The following is a 6,808-nucleotide window of genomic DNA, read 5'->3' on the forward strand; positions in this document are numbered from 1 at the left end:
CGCATAGAGAACTCTATTGGCAGTTGGGAAGATTTGGAGGATGCATTTCAAGACAACTTCCAAGGCACTTATGTCCGGCCATCGGACGCCGATGACCTTAGTCACATAGTCCAGCAACCCGGAGAGTCAGCCTGCAAACTCTGGACTCGGTTCTTAATTAAAAAGAACCAAATCGTTGACTGTCCGGACGCCAAAGCCCTAGCCGCCTTTAAACATAGAGTCCGGGACGAATGGCTTGCCCGACACCTTGGCCAAGAAAAGCCGAAGTCTATGGCAGCTCTTACCACACTCATGACCCGCTTCTACGCGAGAGAAGACAGCTGGTTGGCTCGTGGAAGCAACAGTACCAGCAACCCCGGCACCTTCGAAGCCAGGGACGGCAACGGATGGCCACGACATAACAAACAAAAGCGTGGGAACAACAATGAAGAAACCAAAGATACAGCGGTCAACACTAGATTCAGCGGCCCTAAACCCGGTCAGGGCAAGAAGCCATTCAAATGCAAAAGGGACGGCCCATCCAATTTGGACAAAATACTCGACATGCCTTACTAGATTCATGGCACCCCGACAAGCCTGCAAATCATTCCAACAGAAACTGCTGGGTCTTGAAACATGCCGGTAAATTAAATACCAAACATAAGGGGAAAGGGCCGCCAAGCAAGGATGATGATGAGCCCCGTCCACCGAGCACAGCGGGGCAGAAGAAATTTCCCCCTGAGGTAAAAATAGTGAATATTATATACATCACTCATATCCCCAAGAGGGAGCGCAAGCGCGCATTAAGGGATGTCTACGCCGTAGAGCCGGTCGCCCCAAAATTTAACCCTTGGTCGGCTTGTCCGATCACCTTCGATCGTAGGGACCACCCGACCAGTATCCGTCATGGAGGTTCGGCAGCCCTGGTCCTTGATCCAATCATCGATGGATTCCATCTCACTCGAGTCCTTATGGACGGCGGCATCAGTCTTAACTTGATTTATCAAGACACTGTTCGTAAAATGGGTATTGACCCGTCCAGAATTAAGCCTAGTATCACCACCTTTAAAGGGGTGATACCCGACATAGAGGCCCGCTGCACGGGTTCATTAACATAGGAAGTAGTCTTTGGTTCACCAGATAACTTCTGAAGCGAAGACCTGATCTTCGATGTTGTCTCCTTTCACAGTGGTTATCATGCACTACTCGGACGTACTGCCTTCGCCCGCTTCAACGTAGTCCCGCACTATGCTTACTTAAAATTCAAGATGCCCGGACCGCGCGACATCATCACAGTCAATGGAAACATGGAGAGATCTCTTTGTACTAAGGAGCATACCGCGGCCCTTGCAGCCGAGGTACAGAGCGGCCTCCTCAAGCCGAATACTTCATTGGCCATCAAGCCCTCAGACACTGTTAAATGAGTCCGACCTACTCTACAGAACGACAGCTCGGTGGATCCAGAGCTGGACTAGCAGTCCCGCCACCATCGATCGCCCCATCTAACCGCGACATATGTACCGCGTGTGCATAACTACGCACTTTGGACCTCAACCTTTTTTCCTTCCTTTTTTTCTTTATATTATAGGTTCATTAAAACCTAATCAGCTTACGGTCGTACAAGGGCTCTTTCGTCAGGCCCCTTTTATATAAAATATCGTCGTTTTTCTCCTCTCAAAGGATCTTGCACCAAGGCGACAGCAGCGTAGACGTGCGACAGAGTGTCAAATGGATCTTCAAGAATGCATGTTCCTTTTTAGGCCCTGTATACAACTTCCCCTTGTTTACTAATTCTCAACATGTAAAATAGCCTGGATGATTACGACATTATCTGTAATAACACCTTTTGACGTATCAAACAGATTGTAATGGAAACAGTTCCTTTTCTGCCAGCCCCTGTTCGGTGTTGGTTTACTTCATAATCCGTATCTCCTCTTTGCTTCAGATTGCCATATATACTTTGGTACGGCTTAAACGCCGGGGGCTCCATTCAGGCCATGTATATTTCCAAAAGTCCGAACACTTCTAGAGTATACTTTGTCGTCCTGAATATTGCATTATATGCATTAGCTCCGAATGATGTCTTGGGTCAATAGTTGGGTTGCCCGGCTCCTGTGATTACCACATTATGTTCCGCTTGTTCGGCTAAGGTAGTAAAGGGAGAACTACTGCCATTTTGTTTCTGGTTCGTCCGGTCAAACACCTAAGTAGAGAAAGCTGAAAACTGACTGTCATGATATGGCGAGAGCTGGTCAGCAATTCGGCGACTTGCTACAAATCTTTTGTGATTTATTCCATATTATATGAAGGACTGGCCTTTGCCCAGTCATGTGATAAAGCCATCCTAGTTCGGAGGGCCGCATATGCACCAGGGGCTAGTCTTTTGCCCCATCTTCAAAACCTATGGCTAAGTGAAAGTAATAAAGCTACATAGTCTGATTGCCTGGTTCGATGCGCGGACACCTCCTTTATGGACCAAGACGTTGGGTCAAGAGTGATCGGGCGCTATACCGAACACCTCGTTGCATCTACGTGGGGGCTGAAGCTGACGATTGGCAAACTTTAAGAATTGAAACTGTTGCACAGGTGGAAAATAAGTTTAGAAAAAAACATACATATATTTACATGCCTTGGTTCATAAAGCTAAGTCTGGATAAACATAATACATTCACTCGAACATGATATCCTTTGAGCATTGGCCCTCTACTATTCGGGCACCCGCCAGGATGTCGTCAAAGTACTGCTCCAGTTTGTGATGGTCCTTGCCTTCGGGTGGGCCTTGAATTGCCATGACGCTAGCCTTCACCTTCGGCCAGTGCATCTTGACATGGGGAAAGGCCATCCGCGCACCTTCTATGCACGCCGAGCGCTTCACAGCTTCAACTCGGGGCAGTGCATCGGTGAGTCACTTCACCAGGCCGAAGTAGCTGCTAGGAATGGGTTCGGCTGGCCAAAGCCGGACTATGATGTCCTTCATGGCGAGACCGGACAACCTATGAAGCTCCGACAGTTGCATCATCTGGTTGTTCAACAGCGCCGGACGCTCTGGCGCCATGAACTGTGACCAGAATAGCTTCTTTGTCGTGTTCCCCTCCTAGGCTCCGAAGAACTTCCGCGGTGTCGGCAGCACTCTTTGGAAGATCCGAAAAGGCGTCTGGAGAACTTCACAGTCGAGTGATCAAGGAATATCTTTGACCCCCAAATATACTCTGCAAAACAAAGGGCTTACCAGCTGCTATCTGTTTGGCCTGCCGGATCTCTTCACGAGCACTCCGGGACTCGGTCCATGCCTCCTTGGCCTCGTGGAGGGCTTTGGTGAGTTCGACCGCTTGGGCCATAGTTTTCTCCTCCAAAGTATCGCATTTGTTGATGGCGTCTTTCAGCTCCTAGTCCACTTCGGCCACCCTCTCTCCGTGCTGGCAGCGGGCGACCTGTTCAGTCTTTAAATCTGCAGCCGCTTTATTAGTGGCTGCTTTGCTCGCTTTCACCTCCTCCTTGGCTTGGGCAAGGGCACTCTTGAGGGTCTCGACCTCGGCCGCGCTACCTGCACCCATAATCACAGCAGTACATGAGTTATACTCTGAATTTGCATATTACTTCAGATATATGATTAAACTCTTTTAAAAATACACACATACCTTGCGCCTCATCGAACCTCTAGTTAATGCGGTCGATCTCATCATCGGCGAGCTTCAGCTTCCGATTGAGTTCAGAAACTTCAGCGGACTGGGCGGTTGCCGCCAACAGGGAAGCCTGTTGAAATAAAGAAAAGTATGTCACCTTCTCTGAATTCAATGAGATCCTCTGTTCAGCTTTTTTCAAAAACCGGACAGAGTATCAGGGGCTACTATCTATATACATGTATATTTCCTTCATATGAAAAACATCTAGAGCATTACGTCGCATACCTCGAAGCCTGTTAGCAGGCTCTTAAAGGGTAACATCCCAATTTTCAATTTGGATGTTATTCATTAGATCATCATATCCATCCCTAATTTCTGTATTTTTGAATTTGTTTTATTTGGAATCTTTGATCCTAGAAACCATAAGAAACTCAAGGACCAAATGAGAGAGTTAGAGGTTCTCACAAAATCCATTTTTGAATTTTCAAACTTGGCAAATTGGATCAAATTGTTTTATTGGAAATTATTTTCCAATTATTTCAAAATAAATAAAATAATGAGAGAAGATAATATGACTTCTTCAAAACAGCAAGGAAATATTGGAAATTTAATTTTGAATAAAAATATATTTTATTTGGATTTTATTTGCAAGTTTATTTATTTTTATTAGTACTAAAAATGTTTACTTTACTTTAGGCATTTAGGTCCAGAAAAATGTACACATTAGTCCAAATATTAGGAGGAAATTATTTGAATTTTTCTGGAATTTTAAAATTATTTTTACTAGGTTTTTCCTATTTTTCGTATTTTTAGAAAATATTTTTTTTAAAAAACTCTCGGACCGAACAGGGCCGAAGCCCAGCCGGCCCAAAACCGCCGCCGCCTTCGTCCCGTGCCCGAGCTGGACTCCTCCTGGAGTCCAAGCACGCCCCGCCGCCAGCACCCCCTTCCCCAAGTCATCTGCCCCCCGGGCCTTTATAATCCGCGCCCGCCGCCCCTCTCTCCCCTCATCAGCCGCCCCCCTCGTAGCAGCAGCGGGGCCGCCAGCTGCGCCGCCCCGCGCCACCAACACCCGTCGCCGTTTGCCTCACCGCTGCCTCGCCGACGCCGCCAAAGCCCTCTCTCGAACCGCCCGATCTGCCGTCGACCTGCCGGTTTCTTTGGGCCCGGTAATAAACCGCCCGGTTTGCCGGTTTTCTTTTTAGGTTTTCGGTTTTCATTTAAAACCTGGTTTTTTATTTAGTTAGTTAAGTAGCGAACGTTTTCTGTTTAGTTAGTTTCAGCGAACGTTTTCGTTTGTTAAGTTTTCGTAGCGGACGCTCGTCCGATAGATTTTTCTTTTTTCTGTTTATTTTTGGCCAGGGACCCATCCATGATTATATTCTTCGCAAATTAGTCCCTGATCTTTAAACCCTCACAAATTTTCGCCCATTTACCCAAATCCAACGAAACCAACGCCAAATTCTTTGTTATGTTCCCGTCTTTTCATATAATCAACTTAAACATGTTTTTGAAAGTTTAAAATTTGGTTTCAAACAGATTTGAATTTGAACTTCTTTTGATCGTAACTTGAGTTTCGTATCTCCGATTTGATTGATTCTTTTGCAAATCAAAGCTCTTCACTTGAACTTTCTGTTAAGATCTTTTTATTTGGTTTCACCTTTGCATCTTATGCTTGAGTGCTTATGTATGCTATTGTTTGTCTACGATAGATTTTCCGTAGTGCGAAGCTTGCTACTACGAATCTCTAGGGTTTACCGATCATCAGCAAGGCAAGTTACACTTTGATCATACTCTTCATACCCAGTTTTTATGCATTAGTTTTACCCTGTCACACCCTAGCTAGTTCAAGCATTAGAATGTGCATCATGTTTAAATTCCTCTTAAATTTGAATTGGGGAAGACAGAACCCCCAACACCCCCCCCCTTGGAAACAACTAGGGTTTACTAAAAATATTTTCAATGAACCTGAAATGCCCTTCTAAAAAGTTCACCCTCTTTGTCTTAGGTTAGAACCTCTGGCAAAATTGGTGCACAATTTTCTAGGTCAACAGAAGGTCATTGAATTAAATCATAAGTATTTGAATTTGGGCATTTAAATGCTATAAAATAATCTAAATGCTCAAATAATTATGGGAATAAATGTTTCCTGTTGGAAATAATCTAAACAGAGGCCACATTTATTTTCAGGATTTTTGGAAATGTTTTAGTATTTTATTTAAAGCTAAACAGTTGCAGTTAAATAGAAAACATAAACTAAATAAAAAAAAGAGGAGAAAGAAGCCCACCTGGGCCTTACCTATGCTGGCCCAGCCACCTGGCTCGGCCCATCCTGCTGGCGCTGCCAGTCGTCGTCCTCCTCGTGCCAGAAGGACGCGGAGCGCGTGGCCGGCGCCCACGGCCACATGCCGGCCACCTCCTGCTTCCGCCGACGCCCGGGAGACGCCCTGAAGTGCCACGCGACCCCCCACGTCTCCCTCTCGCACTCGCTCACTCTCCCCCCGTCTCCCTCTCTCTCTCCCGCGACGGCCGAGCGCGTACCTCGCCGCCGATCGCCGTAGTTGCCACCACAGACACCCCCTCGCCCCTCCGACAAGCCCATTAGCTCCGCCTCGACTCCCTCATCCTCCCCACCGAGCCATGCATCGCCGGAGGCCCTGCATCGCCGCCTTCGCCCTCGTCCTCAACCTCGGGCACCCGAGCCATCTCCGGTCGAATTCGCCGCCGCCAGGACCTCCCCGAGCCCGCTGACCTCCTCTCCGACTCCGCTGTGAGCTCCTCTTCCTTTCCCCCTAGTTCCCGTGCTCGATTACGCCTCGTAGCCACCGCCCCCTCCGAGCCCGAGCGCTCCTCGCCACCGGCCATGCCGCCGTCGTGGCTACGGCCGTGCAAGCACGCGTCCAAGCGCCTCACCGTGCTCAGCGCAGCACTAGGGACCCGTAGCCACCACCAGTTCTTCCTCCCATGCACCGTAGCCTCGAAACCGACCTCGCCCGAACTCCGGCTGCTGCCACGAGCTCGATTCCGGTGAGCTCGCTCCACCCCAGCTCCTCCCACTTGCCTCACTAGATGCGCACGAGCCCCAGCTACGCGTAGCACGTCTCCGCCGTCGATTTGGTGACTGGAGGACCAAATCTGAAGCCCTCCACCGTCTCGGGCCTCGCCGGCGTCGAGCCGCCGGCGAGTTGACCTAGTTTGACACCTGG

This window comes from Triticum urartu, chromosome 6 (assembly GCF_003073215.2).
Source record: "Triticum urartu cultivar G1812 chromosome 6, Tu2.1, whole genome shotgun sequence".
NCBI lineage: Eukaryota > Viridiplantae > Streptophyta > Magnoliopsida > Poales > Poaceae > Triticum > Triticum urartu.